This window comes from Ambystoma mexicanum, chromosome 14 (genome assembly GCF_040938575.1).
Source record: "Ambystoma mexicanum isolate Mex_15411 chromosome 14, UKY_AmexF1_1, whole genome shotgun sequence".
NCBI classification, from domain to species: domain Eukaryota; kingdom Metazoa; phylum Chordata; class Amphibia; order Caudata; family Ambystomatidae; genus Ambystoma; species Ambystoma mexicanum.
This window is the reverse complement of record NC_090940.1, coordinates 93,630,611-93,651,677: the sequence shown is the minus strand read 5'-3', so window position 1 is coordinate 93,651,677 and position 21,067 is coordinate 93,630,611. Positions and strand designations below refer to the sequence as shown.

The window sequence follows — 21,067 nt, the reverse complement described above, 5'->3', positions numbered from 1 at the left end:
TGTTGTGGGTAGTGTTTTGCTGGTTGCCAATAACCTTCTCCAATAAAAAAAAACATGAAGATGTGGAAATCAAAGAATGCCTTTATTACTAAAGGCGCCCTTTATGTTGACACATGTTTCGACCTATTCCAGGTCTTTTTCAAAACTCGCCACTAGGACTAGTTGCATCATAGAAAGCAATAACACATTGGGCCTCATTACGAGGAAGGCGGTAGAAGGTTAACGGCGCCGGTAGAGCTGCCGGCACCGTTATCCCTCTACTGCCTCATTACGAGGTCTGCTCGCGGATCCCGCTAAGGACGTCTGGTAAAACCAGGCATCCTTAGCAGGACCCGCTAGCAGACCAGGATGCTAACAACTGGCCCGTCATTAACAGGCCCGTTGTTAGCATCCTCCTCATTCCCATTGAGCACTATGGGGGTTCAAACGGGAATGGGGATGTACCGGGTCCCGGGAAATGGAATTACCGGGCCCTCCAAGGTCGGAATGGCCCAGTAATTCCCTATTCCTGGAACACGTACCCGGTACCCGGTATGGAGGTAGCCATGCCGCTAAAAGCGGCATGGCTACCTCCATACTCGTAATGAGGCCGATTGTGTCGTGTGTGTTCAAATCACATTTAACATATATCAGTGATAAAACAAAACGCAGTAAACAATGAATAAACAGAACCCAATTATGCGTAACAATGTAGAATAATGGGATTTCAAGGGTGTGGTAGTGGGATCCGGGTGATGCTGTCAGTTGACCCATGCATGTGTGGTGCAGTTTCCATGTCACTTAATGAGGTCAGCAATGATCAAGTGTTACCTTCTGTGATGAATCCTGCAGACATCACTAATCCCAGCCTAAAGTCTCCTCCCATGTGGCCAGGGGAAGGCAGTGGCTACCTGATCCTAATCCTGGGGGTGACGTCATGAGGGAAGATCACATGGGAGGAGACGGCTGTCAGGGGGAAGTGGTGACTCTGCTAGGAGAGACGCAGCATTCATCGTCCTTTGAGGATGAAAACCCCCAAATACCCAAATATCTAAGGGCATGCTGTCAATGTACCCACCCTTCTCCTAGAATTATCCAAAGCACAGACTATGGAAAATCTGTTAAACAACCTAAAGTTGGTATATTGGGGGCTCATGAAGTAAACATCACAACCTCTAATTGTAATGATTCAGCATTGTGCAAAGATTCCAAAACCCATAAAAGTGACAACTCTCAATTTACAAATCTGTTAAATCTAACTATAGATAAGAAGACCAAAAACATTATGGACTTCAGAGCCCATAAAGCCTGGGGTACTGGGATGAGGAGTTAATGAAGATTAAAAGTACAGTGAAACATAATGAACAGTCTAGTTGTTGTAACAAGAAGCACCCGATTCGGACATTTAAAAGCAGGTCTAAGGTTCAGGTGGAGAGGGGAAACGTTGATGCAATAGTAGAAGCCGTAGCAGAATCAGATGCGAGAGAAGCAGAAGAAGCAGCAGTTGAGGCCAATGCGAGAAAAGCAGTGTGGCCTTGCAGAGAATGCGCAGCGGGAAGCGAGTGAACTGGATGGACCCCAGCCGGCCCATAAGACTGGGGGTCTCCAAACAGCCCTTTAAGAAAGATGAGCAGCAGCACCTTTGAGATAGATGGGGATGCAGATTCACACTCTTGCACCAAATAATAATGACAAATCAATAGTTTGGCAAAGCCGGCCCGTTTAATGACAAGTAAAAAAAATTGGGAGTTCAATGAACATCAGCAACTGCTTGATCTTCCTTCTTGCTTAAATTCCACTTAATTTCAGAAAAAAACACAATATTTATATCAAAAACTCGTCATCACTGACGCGCAATCTTAAAAACCTAACATGCAATGTGATTGGTTATAGGAAGGTAACTATAACATAGGTACTATAACTGTATGTGGTAACGAGGAGAGGGGATTGGATAATCAATGTCAGGTGGGATAACTAAGCCCTTCCTTCAAAATGGCCACTGTAAATGTCACTAAAAGTAAGACGTCTCATTGGTTCTACTTACTATAGGACCCTAGATTACACGGTCCTCTATGCTTGGGTTGGCATCAACCCCACTCATACTTTTCCACTCAAGTCTAGCAGCATGCAGAACAACCAGCCAGGTGCAGGGAGTTTGTCTGCAACCCAGCTTCCCTCCAATTATGTTACAATCAATCATCACCTCAGTGGTCATGTGTCAATTACTTCTTTGTAGTTTGGCCTTGAGTCTGCTTCTTGGTCTGAGAAAGTTAAGCAGTATGGGTATGGCAAGGATCCATGCATAGGTGTGAAAGTCTCATCCCTTCCTGGCTGCCTTGCAACGTCATTCAGACACCGTGAAATCGGCCTCTTCTCCATGCATTTTCGTGTATTTGATTTAATTCTACCAGTCTTCAACCATCTGTGGCTTATCTTGACCTTTCTGAACAGGATACTCTGTTCTTTTCTCTTTAATTTTATCCACTGTTGGCCAATTCCAGCCCGATATGACCTTGGCTTCTTGGCATGGTTACCTTCAGCTGGGTTTCTCTCCGTCTTAATTCTCGATTGGTTTGCTGCAACGCTCTCCTCTTAAGACCTTTAGTAACCTCTGTTCTATTCTGCCCATGTGCATAGTGGATTTTCACTCATCTAAAAGTGCTTTTGAGGTATATTTATGTATAGTTGGCGCTTGACGCAATCTATTTTACTACTAAGCATAAGCAAGCTTCACAATTTCTTTGCTTCTTGCGGTTTCTTGTATCTGTACACGTTTAAACTATTTTAACATCTTCATCATGCATATGGCATACGTTTCTGCATCTCTGACATCAATTTCTTCATCTTCGGCTCAAGAGGTCACTTATCCATGGTATTTCATCTCTCTGTCAGTATTCTTAGGTCATTATATCTTCTATATGTGCATCAGTCCGATTTCTCATGATGTCACCATTCATCTTCCTTTAGTATCTTCTTGGCTTCTTCGGGTATTACAATCTGACAACCGTCATTTTGTCTTGCTTGTAGATATGGTTTTCTCAATGGATACCTTACTGTCCAGGATTCCAGGTTTTCTTAGGTGTCGGTACTTCAATAGGTGCTGTTATTCTGATAGGCACTGGGCAAAGCCAAATTGCGCCTCTCTGCTGGTTTATCTGTTCTCCATACACTTGTGTATAGGCGCGTTACAAATGCCATATCATATCATACGTCACATATTTTGGTGTGAATGTACCTGGTACTTCGAAGGGGATGGCTGGAGTGTGGATGGTGCTTGGCACTTCCTCTTTACTCCCTCCTCTGGGCGATTCATTGACCACTCTTACTTCTTTCTTTGCATTCACTTTTCTGTCATCCTCTGGATCTAGACATCTAGGTTTGCAGAAATGTTCCTTTGGGGTCCATATCTTTATCACTCCCTTCAAACATCCTGCTGTTCATACATGCTCATCTTTGTTCCATGTCATTAGTTGACATTCTTCACTTGGATTGCAATAGATCCATTTTCCCACATATTTTCTATGTTTCTTCGGATATCGAAACCTTGTTCCTTCTGGTGCAAAAATGCTGGCCTTCACAAAGTCTCTTATTTCTTCATCAGTCAGGTCCTTAGGCTTCCATCCTGACTCGACATCAATCATGATTTTAATCCCTATGGCCTTTTTGGCAGTTTTCTGGCACTCAGAGATTATTAGCTTGATTATACAGAACCCAAGCAATATCATCACCAACAGGGCTCCTAGGAACTTTAATGCATCTGCCATCCATTGTGGAACCCGTGAAAACAGTGATACAAACCAACTGTCATCATCATCTTCGTTAACTTCATCTATCATCTGGTTCTGTAGTTTTGTCAGCATACCTATGGCTTCTGTTAAGGTTCCATTCTCGTCATCGTGTGACAGTATATATGTGCAACAGCATTCTCCAATTTTTGCACAAACACCTCCATCCTTAGCTGTGATCATGTCTAGGGGCCTCATTACGACCCAGGCAGTAAGTTACCGCCTGGGTCGTACCTTTACCACCATGGCATAAACTACGTTTACGCCATGGTGGTTGGCGGACTTACCGCCCCATTCCGAGGTCGGCGGGGCGGTAAGTCCCCAATCCCCATTTACCCTTCCCCATTCCCATTTTTGCCCCATAGGGCATAATGGGAGTGGGGAAGGCGTTAATTACGCCACCGTAAATTACGGTGGCGTAATTAACAACATGGTCCCTTAGCGCCATGGATTTTAACACCTGCTAAAAGCAGGTGTTAAATCCGCCATGGCGCTAAGGGACCTCGGAATCAGGCGGTAATGGGGCGGCGCTGTTTACGCCGCCGTAAACCCCTTACCGCCTGGGTCCTAATGAGGCCCTGGGACATATCTGCTGTGGAGCGTCATTAGTCGAATGGCTCTTAACTCTTCCTTGATTGCATTAAATCAATTTATGGTCGTGTTGATGATCTGCAGTAACTCTCATCTGGTTATCTGCAATCATTTAGTATTTGCTCCAACCTGAACTCTTGGCATCAAGATCAAGGTGAATACTGAAGAAGTCAGACTGAAGAGTCTATGCACATATGGGATAGCATCGAAAGCTTCTATGGATTTTGCAGAAAACTAATTTTTCCTCTTTGTTCTCTTTATAAGCTCCATAGATATCTTCTTTCTTAGGTGAGCATCTGCTTTTGGGAAACTGTCAATATTCAGATCACTTTTTGGAATCAGCAGCGCTGGAACATGGACATTCACCAATGTGCATATACCTCCCCAATTCTTTGGCAATCTGAGGTATGCTTTGGATCCACATGCCCAATAATGATCCATGATTACTGCAGTACCATGTACCATTCCTGCAACGTCAAAAACTTGACCACAATTCTGATTCTCTCCCATTTTTCTTGTGCCATTATTTCGGAAGCAGAATTTTGGACTCTCCAATGGTATAATGGGCAGCAGGTGCAAGTGGATCTAGGTCACCTGGCCTAAGACCCACCCACCTGGTGCCTTCCTGCCTGCCGCTCTTTTCCACCACTTAGCAAGCCCCACCCACCTGCTGCCTTCCTGCTTGCCGCTCTGTTTCCCTACCTAAGGAGCCCTCCAGCCTCTTTTCCTTTGCAGATGGGGAGCAGGTGCAAGTGGATCTAGGTCACCTGGCCTAAGCCCCGCCCACCTGGTGCCTTCTTGCTTCCCGCTTTTTCACCATGCGGAAAAGCCACGCCAAACTGGTGCCTTCCTGCTTGCCGCTCTGTTTCCCTACTTAAGGAGCCCTCCATCCTCTTTTCCTTTTCAGATGGGGAGCAGGTGCAAGTGGATCTAGGTCACATGGCCTAAGCCCCACCCACCTGGTACCTTCATGCCTGCCACTCTTTTTCACCACTTAGCAAGCACCGCCCACATGGTGCCTTCCTGTTTCCCGCTCTTTATCATCACTTAGCAAGCCACGCCCACCTGGTGCTTTCCTGCTTGCTGCTCTGTTTCCCTACTTAAGGAGCCCTCCATCCTCTTTTCCTTTTCAGATGGGGAGCCGGTGCAAGTGGATCTAGGTCACCTGGCCTAAACCCCACCCACCTGGTGCCTTCCTGCCTGCTGCTCTTTTTCACCACTTAGCAAGCCCCGCCCACCTGGTGCCTTCCTTCACCATCACCGTCTTGTGGCCAATACTGGATTTGACTTTTATGGACTTCATTCATTCACGGTACGTCACTCTTTCTCAACTCTCATGCTGGACTTCTTTTGCATCTTGTACTCATGGTGGCCCTGAATCATTCTATTCCCATCTTCATCTTGTATCCTGGCTTGCAACATTATGTGTTACTACTGACTTCTGCAATTGTATTCACTCTCCACTCTTTTTGACTGCTTACTCTATGTTCTCTCCTCATTTCCCCTCTCCCTTTTCCTATCTCCTCCCCTTACTTTCTTCTATGCACTTACTCCATCAGAATTGTCCCTGGACCTAATATGATAACAACCTCGTCTGTTTCCTCCACACTCCCATTACTGTTTTTTTCCTCCCCACCACCCCTCCAGCACTATCTGAAATGTCGTCAGGCCTAGTATGATAGTCGCTTGTTTTGTTCCTCCCCTCCCTTTCTGCACCCCTCTCCCTCACCTTTTGTTTTTCTCCGGCTCTACCAGAAATGTCGTCAGGCCTAGTATGGTAGTTGCCTGTCTGTTTCCATTTCCTTCCAACTCTCCCCCCACCGTTCCTTATCTATGTCTTAGCTCTTGCACTATCTGAAATGTCGTCAGGCCGAGTACGATAGTTAATTTCGCTTCCTTAATGTTCATGGCCTGTAAGAATGTGGTTGTATTTTCCCTTGTTCCTTCCCTTGCCTTGAAGCGCTTTGCAACACATTGTGTATAGGCGCTATATAAATAAACAATCATATCATATAATCTGCAAGGGTCCTCCTCTCTCCTCGACCCATGTCAATAGTTTAGCAAGCTTTGGCCATAATGGCTTGCATCCATTCTGTACTATGTCAATGGTAGCCTGGTAACGCCCCATCACTACCCATGCTCTGTAGATCACTACTCCTTTCTCCCATCCGTCTAGTGATAGCACTGCTACCCATATTTGCATTTGACCTCTGTTCTTCCATCTTCGAGCTTCTTCTGGAGTTTTTCCTGTAGTCTCCAATTTCTTGTTTACTTCTCTTCTGATCTCTGCTCCTTTTACTCCAGGTTTTTAATATATCATCACCACATTCTTTGGTTTGGCATTGTTTCTTGTCTTTATGTCTTGAACATAATCATCTTCATCTGGGTCAGTTGCTTTAGTTGCCCATTTGAGAGAAGCATCAAATCCCATGAACTGACTTCTGGTCTTGCACATTGCTATATGTGACAGACAGTGTGCTGTCTGCACATCTATTTCAACAGTTACAAAGATTTTTGACTGCCCCATGCTGTAAGGTAGGAGTGCACAAACAAAGCATTCTTCCTCTGAAGTTCGTCTTCCAACTTCTTTCATACGTTGATACCATGGGCCTCATTACACGGATGGCGGTAAGGGTTAACGGTCACCGTTAATGGTACCGGTGACCGTTAACCCTTACCGCCTTACTACGAGGTCCCTTTGCGGGTTGGAGACTTTAACACCTGCTTTTTGCAGGCGTTAAAAACCACCCCGCAAAGGGACCAGGGAGCTAATTACGGTACCGCAATTTGTTGTGCCGTAATTAGCACCTTCCCCATTCCCATTATGCCCTATGGGGCAAAAATGAGAATGGGGAAGGGCAATGGGCGAAGGGGGAATTACCGCCCCATCAACCTTGGAATAGGGCGGTAATTCCCCTTTCCTCCGAGGCGGTGCCGGTATTTTACTGGCATGAACCAAGGTGGTAATAGCACCTTGGTCCACCGCCGTCCGTGTAATGAGGCCCCATATGTTGTTTCCCCAAGTGTGCTGTGCTGTCCAAGTAATCGTTCAATTCATTATTGTCTTCTTGTGTGCCACCTCTAATTCTTAAGGTCTTCCTGTAGTTTGCTATAACCACATCCTTAAACACATCCGTATAGCTTCTTCTTGCTGGAGGATTCTCAGGTATCTCCATCAATGATCTGGGCGTGTCCTCATGTATTATTTTTGCAGGAGTCTGCGCAAGCTGCTTCATCTTTTCAATATACCAATCAGGCATGAAAATGTCTCTTATAATTTCTGTTAGTGTCTTCTCTCCAGGTGTCAGGATCCATGCCCCTGACCCCCTCAGGTATAACAGCCACCTGGCAGCAGTGGGGCTAAAGCCCTTCACACTGGCCCCAAGGGCCTTAAAACTCCATCAGAACCATACATGGAGTCAGTTCTGGCGCCTTTGGCGCCAGGCTTATTATCAGGAATAGAGCAATACCAGTTTTGGACCTTAGTCCAACATGGAGGCCTATTACACTGTTCAGTTCTTTAGAACCAAGCCATGCGGTCTAGTGTTTTGGGTGTGTCTGGGCCTGGAACTACTTGGCCTAGAACTACTTCACCTGGGCTATTTACACCAGACCCAAACAGCAGAACACACTTCGCGTTATTCTGCACTCCTGCAGCGTAACGCTCACCGTGTCCAGCTCATCTGTTCTCCGGCTGCCCGATCTTGTAGCCCTAGATCCAGATTCCATTAATAACTTGGAAGAACAAGAACAGCATTAGCGAGCCAGAACACTTACCTGTGAAGTAAACAGTCTTGAATCCATGCTGTGCTTCAATTACTTCGCCCATCTCCGGAGTTCGCTGCAACCTGCAAAGGTAAAGAAACAAGGACAGCATTAATAACAATTCGTACCTGGGCAAGCAGCGAGTCCTGGCAGCACCCTGCGCTTCTCTTACCTCACCCATCTCCGGGTTTCACCACAACCTGCAAGGGAGAAGGGACAAGGGACAAGGACATCATTAACAAAGCACTTACCTGGGCAAGCAGCGCTTCGATTGCTCATCACTCCGGAACATCACCGCAACCTGCACAAAGAAGGGAAGAGAACACAGGTTAGCAATTAACACCAATAAACAGCGCAGTTCTTCGCGCATCAATAACTCACCGTGGTCTTCACCATCGGCCCGGAAACTCCGAGATCACAACCATCCTGTGAAAACAAAAAGAGACATTGTTAGAGAACAGCGTAGTGGAGCAAGATGCCGAGAAGACAGAGAAAACAAAGGGAAAGAAAGAGACAGAATAAAGACAGAAAAGACATTATAACTCACCTGGAAGACAGCAAGCAGAGTCGGAGTTACAGCCGGTCTGGACCCGACATAAGGGCACACGGACCAGTCAAGCAACTAGGTCCACGGAATGCTTGCACCACCCCCGCAACCCTGCACAGAGATGCAGGTCGGAGAGTTCAACTCACAAAAACCTAAGGCGCTACCCAACGTCTGGCACATAACCAAGCAGAGAGGGGCCCGGATAGCGCTTAGACCTCCATCCTGTATCATGTGGCGTCCCTGTGGATACCAGGTGAGCGCAACAGAACGCGAAGTCTCAATTAAAACATCCACCTGGGCGTCATGGAAACGTCAGAGACTGACCAACTAGAATTACAGGCTGAGGTGCACTCCGCCCGGCAAGAAACCAACGCCCTTAGGAGGGAGTTGATTGTCACCAAGGACTCCACTGATGAATTAGCCAGACAATTGGTCCAAACACAGGCTGGGCAGGCTCCGTTGCCAGGAAGTATTCCGTCAGTTCCAGCCACATCCGTCAATCCAGTGCAGGTGGTCCTCTCTGGGGCAGTTCCTTTGGCCCCACTGGAACATTTTACCGGGGACCCAAGAAAATATGCAGTGTTCATGAACCAGTGCCGCTTCCATTTTCTTTGTAGACCTGGATGGAGCCTTTCCTAATGATCAGTCGCGGGTTGCCTGCGTTCTGTCATATCTGAGTGGCAGTGCCATGGATTGGTCCATACCGTTACTAAGCCAGGATGACCCACTCCTGTGGGATTTCAGGGGGTTTCAACAGGAGATGGAGAAGCTGTTCGCCCGACATACCCATGGCCAAGCTCTGGATAACAAATTTCTCTCCCTCTGCCAAGGCAGCCAAGAGCTGTTAACATATATCGCCACTTTTAACAGACTTTTTGTTGAAACTGGGTGGCCTGAGGAGAAACGAACAACGTTATTCCATCAAGGATTACGGGGGGAATTGAAAGACGTCCTAGCTCATGTGGTAAACCCGCCAAAAGACTGTGCAGAGTTCATCAACCTAGTGGTGCAGCTAGACCACAGGCTGCAAGATCGAAGGACAGATCGAGCCAGAACGGAGAATCGGACTCTGTATGTACGCTCAAAGGAGAACATTCCGCGTTCATCAGAAAACACTTTGGAACCCATGCAAATTGGGGGGTATGGAGCCCATTAACCAAGGCCGAAAGAGACAAAAGGTGACAACAGCAATTATGCCTGTACAGTGGGGAATCAGGTCGCTTCCTCAGAGAATGTCCCATAAAACCCCCTAGGAGAACAGTTGGAGCTACAGAGAAAGGAGGAGGAGAACAAGAGTCGGAAAACCTCCAGGCCCAGCAAGCGTAGAGGTCAGTTTGTTGAGCCACAGACCTCACACCTTGCCCTGCCTGTGATGCAGTCACCGACAACCATCTCGGATGCATGCTGTTGAGGCATACATAGAAGCAGAGCTGTTGGTAACTACATAGACCAAGGCCTGGCAACAAGGATGGGGCTTCCCCTCTGTCAGAAAACAACAACTGAGAAGGTCACCACTGTCGGCGGCACAGAGATAGCTTCTGGTCCTGTAACTCAACGCACAGCAGAATTGATCCTTCTGTGCCAAGACGCACATCAGGGAGCCATTGCCCTCGACCTTATCAAGACCCCTCAGTTCCGGGTGATTCTAGAGATGCTGTGGTTGGTGGCTCACAATCCTAACATCGACTGGCGAGCCAAAAAATTAGCCTTCTCCAATGAGTGTGCTCATGCGTGCTACCAAGTGGAAATGCCATTGTCTGACCCAGAGACACCTGTCCAAGATAAAGAGGCATTGGTACTAGGTGTAACAAGTACACTCCCAAACAGATACCATGATTTCCAAGACGTTTTCCAAAAAGAACAGACTAATACCTTACCCCCTCACAGGCCATATGACTGTCAGATCGACCTCGTACCTGGTGCACAAATCCTGTGTAGTCGAATTTATGCACTCACCAAACCTGAAAATCTCCACTTGAAATCATATCTGGACCAATACCTGGCAAACGGTTTTATCCGCCCGTCCAAATCCTCGGCAGCCTCGCCCCTTATTCTTCATACCCAAGAAGGAGGGGGACTTGAGAACGTGCATTGACTACCGCGCACTAAGCCAGGTAACAGTTAAAAACCGTTATCCTCTATCCCTTATCCCAGAACTGCTGGACCAAGTCAAGGATGCCCACATTTACACCAAATTGGACCTCAGGGGGACATACCATCTCATGCGTGTAAAGAAAGGAGACGAATGGAAGACTGCCTTTCATAGTAAGTATGGGCTGTACGAAAATCAGGTGATGCCCTTTGAGCTTTGCAACGCTCCTGCCGCGTTCCAGTACTTCATGAACGATGAACTACAGGAATTGATATACGTATGTGCCCTAGTTTACATTGACGACATCTTGGTGTACTCCTCTTCTAAACAGGACCATGTCAGGCACGTTCGCTTCATCCTTGCAAAACTCTGACAGCACCAGCTATACGTCAAACTTGAAAAATGCTCCGTTCATGTCACCGAAGTCGAGTTCCTTGGTTTTGTGTTCACTCCCAGAGGCGTCCGGATGGATATGCACAAAGTAGCTGGCCAACACCATCTTTGTCAAAGGTGTCCAAAGTATGCTCGGCTTTGTGAACTTTTATCACCGATTCATCCCGGGTTTCTCCCAGATTGTGCACCCGATCACTTCTTTATTACGAAAAAACAACAAACTGTTCCAATGGACAGAAGAGGCGAAAAGGCCTTCCAGGAACTCAAGAAAATATTTACCTCAGCCCCGGTGCTACGACACCCCCGCCCAGATCTCCCATATGTAGTGGAAACAGATGCCTCCAGCATGGCAATGGGGGCTTTTCTTTCCCAAAGGGATCCCGAAACAGGCCAGTTACATAATTTACTACACCTGAACTTAACTATGCAATAACAGACAAGGAACTCCTAGCGATCAAGGCAGCCGGCTTGGCGGCATTACCTCCTAGGCGCCAGACATACCATCACCGTAATCACCGACCATCGCAACCTACAATACCTCAAGAAGGCAAAAGCTCAATCATCCCGTCAACTCCGATGGGCTTTATTTTTCGCAGAATATGATTACATAATCACGTACCGACCTGCAGTCCAGAACGGGTATTGATGAGAACTCCAAAAGGAAATTCGGCTCCTAATGAACACCGTGCTTTACAAGACTGGACCACTCAAGGTGAACATTACACAACAAAGAACCAACTTCCGTATTTCAGAGGGCGTTTATATCTACCGAATAAGGCACTACAAGAACAAGTAATTTCTGGTTATCACGACCCCCTGATAGAAGGACATCCAGGAATTGCGAAGACCCTAGCCAAGGTGAAAAGAAATTATTGGTGGCCGACCTGGTGAAAGGACATTTCACAGTTTATTCTGTCATGTGGCATTTGTGCACATAATAAATCCCAGAAACAAAGACCTACGGGCCTTCTTCAACCCCCGGAAATTCCACCTGCACCTTGGCACACACTCCCTCGATTTCATCACAGATCTGCCTCTCTGTCAATGGTTCAACACTATCCTAGTGGTTGTTGACCTATTCTCTAAAATGGCCCATTTCATTCCACTTAAGGGTCTACCAAATGCATCCAGTCTGGCAAAGGTGTTTTTAGAGCAAATCGTACGATTACATGGTTTCCCCTCCATCCTGATTTCTGACCGAGGTAGTCAGTTAATGTCTAACTTCTGGAGGAAGAGTTGTGCAATTGCCCAAATCGATATTCGTCTGTCCACTAGTCACCATCCCCAAACTGATGGCCAAATGGAGCAGACAAATCAGACACTAGAGCAATACCTACGGTGCATGTTACATCAAGTGGAAGAAAGCTGGAAGGATGTGCTGTGGATAGCCGAATATGCCTACAACAACTCGCTACACACCAGTACCGGACAGAGTCCATTCTATACCGTATATGGAAGGCACTCATGTACATCCGAATTAGATACCCCCATGGCCTTAGAAATGCCCGTGGTGAAGACTTTACATATGACCATCACTCAAGCCTTCAAAAAGGTAGCAGAATACTTGATCCAATCCAAAGAAAGACAGAAAAGATTCTCTGATCAACACCGAAGAAAAGCCCCAGACTACCAAGTCGGAGATGAAGTCTGGTTGGCGTCTAAGCATGTGCCCATAAGAGGAACTGGAACATTTTGTTCCAGATATCTAGGGCCCTATACCATCAAGGCTATTATAAATCCTGTGGCAGTAAAACTAGCTCTATCACCAAATTTGCAGATCCATCCCATATTCCACGTGTCACTCTTAAAACCTGTTCAGCCTGGAACTCGGGTCAAAACACCACCAAATCTGATACTGGTTAACGGAGAACCTGAATTTGAAGTCAAGGACATCCTAGATTCTAAACTCACCAGGTCCAAGTTACATTACTTAGTGGACTGGAAGGGATACGGCCCTCAGGACAGGACATGGGAATCTAGCGAGCACGTTCATGCGCCTCGCCTGGTAAGATGATTTCATCGGAACCATCCAACCAAACTGGGGCCAGATGGAGGAAATACCATGAGAGGGGCCTTGGGGGGGGGGGAGGGTGCTGTCATGATCCATGCCCTTGACCCCCTCAGGTATGACAGCCCACTGGCAGCAGTTGGGCTAAAGCCCTTCACACTGGCCCCAAGGGCCTTAAAACTCCATCAGAAACATACATGGAGTCAGTCCTGGCGCCTTTGGCTCCAGGCTAATTAACAGGAATATAGCAATACCAGTTTTGGACCTTAATCCAACATGGAAGCCTATTACACAGCTCAGTTCTTTAGAACCAAGCCATGCGGTCTAATGTTTTGGGTGTGGCTGGGCCTGGAACTACTTGGCCTGGAGCTACTTTACCTGGGCTATTTAAACCACACCCAAACAGCAGAAAACGCTTTAAGTTATTCTGCACTCCTGCAGCGTAACGCTCACCGTGTTGAGCTCCTGCTCATCTGCTTCTCCGGTGGCCTGATCCTGAAGCCCCAGATCCGGATTCCATTAATAACCTGGAAGAACAAGAACATCATTAGCAAGCAAGAGCACTTACCTGTGAAGTAACCGGTCTTGAATCCATCCTGTGCTTCGCTTACCTCGCCCATCTCTGGAGTTCGCCGCAACCTGCAAAGGTAAAGAAACAAGGACAGCATTAATAATAATTCTTACCTGGGCGAGCAGCGAGTCCTGGCAGCACCCTGCGCTTCTCTTGCCTCGCCCATCTCCGGGTTTCACCAGAACCTGCAAGGGAGAAGGAACAAGGACAGCATTAACAAAGCACTTACCTGGACAAGTAGCGCTTCGATCGCTCATCACTCCGGAACATCACTGCAACCTGCACAAAGAAGGGAAGAGAACACAGGTTAGCAATTAACACCAATAAACAGCGCAGCGCTGCGCGCATCAATAACTCACCGTGGTCTTTGCCATCAGCGCGGCAACTCCGAGATCGCAACCATCCCTCTGAAAACAAAACGAGACATTGTTGGGGGACAGCGTAGTGGAGCAAGACGCCGAGAAGATAGAGAAAACGGAGGGAAAGAAAGAGACAGAATAAAGACGGAAAATACATTATAACTCACCTGGAAGACAGCAAGCAGAGTCAGAGTCACAGCCAGTCTGGACCTGACATAAGGGCACATGGACCAGTGAAGCAACTAGGTCCACAGAACGCCCGCACCAACCACGTGCCCCTGCACAGAGACACAGGACGGAGAGTTCAACGCACAAAAACCTAAGGCGCTTCCCAACGTCTTGGACATAACCAAGCAGAGAGGGGCCCGGGATAGCACTTAGACCTCCATCCAGTATCGTGTGGCGCCCCCATGGATACCAGGTGAGTGTAACATTAGGCACTGCCCTGATAACATGTCTCCCAGGATCAGGTGTGCTTGCAGGCGTTGTCTCTATTTGCTTATTCTCTAAAGCCTTTCGTCTCTTAAAGGTTCAGCTTTCTCCATTTGTCTCTCAACTTCTCTTGGTGTGGAGCTTCTCATCGTTGTTTGTCCAAGCTTCCCCCACTCTCTGGAATGTGATTCTGAACTTATAGACACTAGACCAGGTGTGTATGTACTCATTATTTGTGTACGTGTCTCCTTCATCAACCCTTTCTCAGGTTTACTTTGCCGACCCGGTCTACGGCTTTTCGATTCATCTGTTATCACAAGTGTTGCATGTGTGTCATTGTTTATCAAATCCATCTCAAGTTCAGTCACTCTATCATTCTTTCTAGGAACTGGAATGACTATGTAAGGTCTGGTACCTTTGTAGGGTTCATGCGTACATCATTAGCTGGGTGCACGGGAACTTGAGCGCTTTGTGCACCAATGAAAAATGCAGTTCTTATCATCAATGACAGTAGTATGAAAATGAATATTATGCATGCGTAAATAATACACTTAAAAGTTAACTTGCAGCATTTGTGCCTGGGCCAATATGAATGTCTTTCCTCATGAAGGAGGACGATGTTACTGTTCTGGTTTCCCATCCCGATCATCTAAAGAAGCAAAACTAACTCTTTAATACATGCTAAACACAGCTACTTTATCTGGATTCTGCTGCCTCTGCTTGCAGGTCACAAATGCTGAACTAATTATCCTCTTTGTCCGAATAATAGACTGTCTCTTGTCTCAGGAAACAGTTCTTTTTCCATAAACGAAAGTTCCAATTGAGGCAATAAGTTCGGCAAATCTTAATTTTCATGTTCAAAATAGACCAGTTCACAGTCAATGCCTCTTATCTGTTTCACTCCAGACAACATTTTGGTTCTTTTCAGCATAAACAAAAGAGTCCTTGGCAACACCTTCACGATCTGTCCCTCGAAGGAAAGTTTACACTCTTCTCCTGTGATTCTGATGCTGACTAGAAAGTTCAACCTGTATCACGATTCCATGCAAGAGCATACTCAACTGTGTAGAGTTTGGTGGGTCTCTGATGAAAGTGAGGATGTCAACATTGGCATGTCTCCCCACAAGTTCTGGAAAGACTCCAGTTAAGTGACAAAATATGTTACTAGCTAGTCTGCTATCTTCTTGTGACAGGGACATTTGTTTTGTCCTCGCTGTACTCCGGGAGCAAAAGAAACTGCTCTGCAATCACTGTGAGCAGCCTCCTTATTGTCTCAAGTTCAGTCACTCTATCATTCTTTCTAGGAACTGGAATGACTATGTAAGGTCTGGTACCTTTGTAGGGTTCATGCGTACATCATTAGGTGGGTGCACGGGAACTTGAGCGCTTTGTGCACCAATGAAAAATGCAGTTCTTATCGTCAATGACAGTAGTATGAAAATTAATATTATGCATGCGTAAATAATACACTTAAAAGTTAACTTTTGTCTTTTTGTTTTCAGGATTTTGAAGAAACTCTGTTATGCTTGTGATTCTTCCCATCGGCAAAGGTTTGTATTTCCAATCCTAACACTTCCCCTGTTGGCGGAGCATCCCATCTAGTTCTATTTTGAGGCATGAATGGCGTGTGCATCCTCCTGCCTCTCACGATTTTGTGCAGTGTGAGATGGTGGTCAGAACCAGGCTGGTTTTTGAGTGCATAAAGTGCTAGTGGAAGACAGTGCAGCCATCCCTTCTTCAGAGTAAGCTTCAACTTGGGTATCCTTTCCTTTAACATGCTGTTGAGCTTCTCGCATATGCCATTCCCTTGAGGATGATATGCTGAAGAAAACTTGTGCTTTATACGAAGCAACAAGCTAATCTGTTCAAATACTGCATTAACAAAATGAGGACCATTGTCTGACCTCATGACTTCACACACTCCCCATCTGGGAAACACCTCCCTCACCAGGGATTTGGCCGCACAGGTAGAGTCTAGGTGTGTACATGGACCTGCTTCTATCCATCTAGAGAATGGACACACCACAACAGTTAGATACCTGTACCCGTTACATACTTGAATCATATCGACATAATCAATATGCAAGTGCTGAAAAGGCCCATTAGGCCTTGGGATAACTCCTCTAATCACATGTAGTGTATGCCCAGCCATGAACTGCTGACAGACTATACAGTTTACCATAAAAAATGCAACATTTTCTGCCAAGTTAGGTATGAACCAGTCTTCAGCAATTGTTGCTGCTAGATTCTCCTCTGTCATGTGCGCTGGATAGTGTAACTGTTCCAGTGATATTTTTAATAAGGCTATAGGCATCACCGGTTTACCAGTGCTGTCTTGTCGCCACAAGCTCTCAGAGGGGTTTAAAGAACACCCTTGTCACTTCCATAGGTTCTTCTCTTCCTGTGTTTCTTCTCCTTGAAGCTCTATTAACTGAGTTTTTGCCATATTGCTGTTGCTCACTTCGTGCAACAATCATTCTCTCATGCACATCAATTATTTCCACATTCATTATTATTTCGTCTTTGGTTGCCACACGCTTGGCTTCAGTGTCTGCTGCTTGATTTCTATGTGAGATAAAAATCTGTCCCTTTCGTGTGGGCAGCACATTTCACGACCACTAGGCCCACTGGGAGTTGTAGTGCCTTAATGAGCCTGTCCAATAAGGCTGCGTGTTGCATTGGCGTGCCATCTGCTTGCAGGTAGCCCCTCCTTTTCCAGCGCGCTAGGCCTGCGTGCACTGTTTACGTCACATAGGTGGAGTCACTGTACATGTCACTTCCTGGTCTGCGTGATTCTCGAGTGCCAGTATCAACACCAATAATTCTGCAGCTTGTGCTGAATAATGTGAGGGTAATCGTGCACTAATGAGTACTCGAAATTCCCCATTTGCCATATGTTTCACCACAGCGGCACCTGTATATCTCTGTCCATCATTTTGATCGATCCTCGAGGACCCATCAATGAAGACAATGTCTCCCTCACCTAATGCATTTTCCTTAACTCGGGAAATCTCATCATAAAATTCTTCATAGTTCAGCAAATCATGTATTGGCTCTCCTTCAGTGACTGGCTCTGCTATAAACATAGCTGGGTTCACTATTTTGCATCAAACTATCTGAATCGTTGGATTTGATATGACCACTTCTAAAGCAGAAGCTCTCTGGGATGTCAATGTGTCTTTGGTTTCTCTAAAATGGCAAATAATGCATGCTCAACAAACAACGTCATTGGGCATCCCATCACAATGGTTGTAGCCTTCTCTATGGTGAACGCTGCGGCAGCCAAACATTGTTCGCATGGGAAGTGACCACTCATCACTGGTCTAAATTCCCACTGTAATGTGCAAGGGGCTTGTACCCCAACGTGGTTTTCTGTGTGAGTACTGCTGTCATAACACTGCCATTCATGTGTGAAAACAGGTAAAATGCCTCTGCATAATAGGGAATCCCTAAAATAAGTGCCGTGTAAGGAACAAGTTACTTACCTGTAACTGTTGTTCTCCAGCATGGGTCTGGCATGGATTCACATGCTCATGAATATTCCCCGTCGTCAGGCTGGGAATCCTCGGTAAAGAAAAAACCAGTATCAGTTTCGTTTCTGATCTGTCTTTCGTAGTAATAACCAATCACTGGTCTCTGCGTCATACTGACCACAGCCAATGACTGCCCTCTACCTAAGCACCGCCTCTGGCAGCCATCTTCAGATTTGGAAGCACGTGAAGTGGCAGTATGACCAAGTGAAGAGCCGCAGAGGGGTAGGCGGGAGGGTTCGCATGTGAATCCATGCCAGACCCATGCTGGAGAACAACAGTTACAGGTAAGTAACTTGTTCCTTCTCCAGCATGGGGTCTGGCATGGATTCACATGCTCATGAATAAAGAATACATAGGAGTACACACATGCACAACCACGGGAGGTGGCAAAGGCTCAACATTAAGCATAGCATCAAACTCAACATTAAGCATCTTACCTCCTCACCAGGCTCACCTCAGGCGAACAGGTTGCGCAGCACTGCTTGGCCGACCCTGGACTCCTCCCTGGAATCCCGGTCGACGCAGTAGAATCTCGTGAAGGTGTGCGTCGACCTCCACGTAGCAGCCCTGCATATGTCCAGCAGGGGCACACCAGAAAGGAACGCCGTGGTAGCTGCGATCGCTCTGGTGGAATGGGCTCTCGGACGGCCGGGCAGCGGTCGGTTTGCCAACCGATGACAGTACATGATACAGCCGGAGAGCCATCTGGAAATGGAAGCCTTCGAGAGAGCCTTCCCCTGATTGACAGGTCCAAAGTTCACAAAGAGTTGTGACGTCTTCCGAAAACACTTCGTGCGGTCCACGTAGAACTTCAGCGCTCTAGCTACATCCAGCGAGTGCAAAGTCCTCTCAGCCGGCGACGAAGGCGACGGGAAGAACACAGGCAACACCAAGGGTTCGTTGAGATGGAAGTCCGACGGTACCTTGGGCATGAAGGAGGGGTGCGTCCTGAGCACTACCCTCGTGTCGTGGAAAGTCAAGTACGGGGCCTTGCAGGAAAGGGCCTGGATCTCTCCCACTCGTCGTGCGGAGGTGATGGCCACAAGAAAAGCAGTTTTCCACGATAGAAACTTCAACGGAGCCGAGTGCAGAGGCTCGAACGGAGGTCCCATGAGCTTGGTCAGCACCACGTTGAGCTCCCACGCCGGGGCCGGAGCCTTCACCGGCGGGAACGATCTGAACAGTCCCTTCATGAACTCTTTCACCAGGCGATGAGACCACAAGGACGTCCGCCCCGTGGTTCTGGTGTATCGGGAGATCGCAGCAAGATGAATCTTGATGGACGCGTGTGCCAGGCCAGCTTTGGCCAGCGTCAGCAGGTACGGCAGTACTTGGGGAGCCGTAATCCGTAGAGGGTTAATCTTCTGTGCGTGGCACCAGACAGAGAACCTCTTCCATTTGTGTCCGTAGCATTTAAGAGTCGAGGACGCCCTGGCCTTTGCAAGAATCTCTCTGCAGTCGGCCGGTATGTCGTATCCTCCAAACTCTAGCGCTGCAGGAGCCAGGCCTGCAAGTTCAGCGACTTCGGGTCGTGGTGGAGGATGGCGCCTCCTTCCCTGGAGAGTAGATCCGCGTCCGCCGGTAGTTTGATCGGCGGGGACGCTGACAAGTCCAGAAGGTCCGGGAACCATATCTGCCTCGGCCACGAGGGTGCGACGAGGATCATCCTGCACCGTGACTTCTTGAGCAGGTTGACTAGCCGGATTAGCAGAGGCAAGGGAGGGAACGCGTAGAGGAACAGGCCCTCCCAGGGGAACGAGAAAGCATCGCCCATGCTCCTCGTCTGGGGAAACCTGCTGGCGAACCTCCGGCACTTGGTGTTCGTCGCCGTCGCGAACAAGTCGATCTGGGGTGTGCCCCACCGTCGGAAGAGACGATCCACCAGATCCTGCCGTAGTTCCCACTCGTGGCACGAGCCCAGCTCCCTGCTGAGTGAGTCGGCGATGGTGTTTTTTATCCCTGCCAGATGAAACGGCACCAGAAAAATCCTTTGGGCGACGGCCCAATGCCACAGGTCCTGCGCCTCCTTGGACAGCGCTGGGGACCTGGTTCCGCCCTGTTTCCTGATGTAAAACATGGTGGTGGTGTTGTCGGTGAAGATCCTCACCACCTTGCCCTTGAGGGACGGAAGGAAAGACCTGAGGGCCCAAAACACTGCACGGAGCTCCAGGACGTTGATATGCAGGGACTTCTCCGTCGGGAGCCAGAGTCCCTTCGCGTGCAGATTTTCGGTGTGCGCTCCCCACCCTTCCAGGGAGGCATCCATAGTCACAGTCTCCTGGTGGGCTGGGGTCTGGAAGTCCATGCCCGCCGTCAGATGCGCGCGGGTGCCCCACCACCGTATCGCTCGTCGGAAGTTCTCGTCGAGCTTGATCCTTTCCTCGAAGCTGCCCGTCGTCTGGATCCAGCGCGCATCCAGGAATTCTTGCAACGGGCGCATCCGGAGCCTGCACATGGGAATGAGGTAGATGCAGGAAGACATCATCCCGAGGAGGGACTTGATGGACCTCACTTTGGCCGCGTCGGCCACCAACATCCGTTGCACCTTGCCCAAGATGGTCCTGGTCCTCTCCTCCGACGGGGAGGCCAGAAGGGACACTGTGTCGAGCCTCGCTCCGAGAAACAGTGCGACTTGCGCGGGCACCAGGTGGGATTTGGCGTAGTTCACGAAGAATCCCAGGTCCGTGAGGAGTTGGACGGTCCTTGCCGTGTGAACCACGGCGAGTTCCCTCATCTTGGCGCGGATGAGCCAGTCGTCCAGGTAGGGGTAGACGTGGATCCCCTCGCGGCGCAGCTGCGCCGCCACCGGTGCGAGGCACTTGGTGAATACCCTGGGTGCCGACCGTAGTCCGAAGGGGAGGGCTCTGAACTGGTAATGACGCCCTTGGACCACAAACCTGAGGAATTTTCGGTGCCCCTTTAGGATGGGAATGTGGAAGTAGGCATCCTCCAAATCCAACGACGATAGGAAATCCCCTTCCTTTACCTCCAGGAGAAGTTGAGGGACGTGAA

The 21,067-nt window shown here is 47.9% G+C and overlaps 1 long non-coding RNA gene across 2 annotated transcripts in view; it reads right to left on the bottom strand.

The window, feature by feature from the left end:
* Positions 1 to 21,067, bottom strand: part of LOC138527448 (uncharacterized) — a 210,657-nt gene that overhangs the window by 23,035 nt on the left and 166,555 nt on the right. The gene's annotated exons all lie outside the window — the stretch shown is intronic.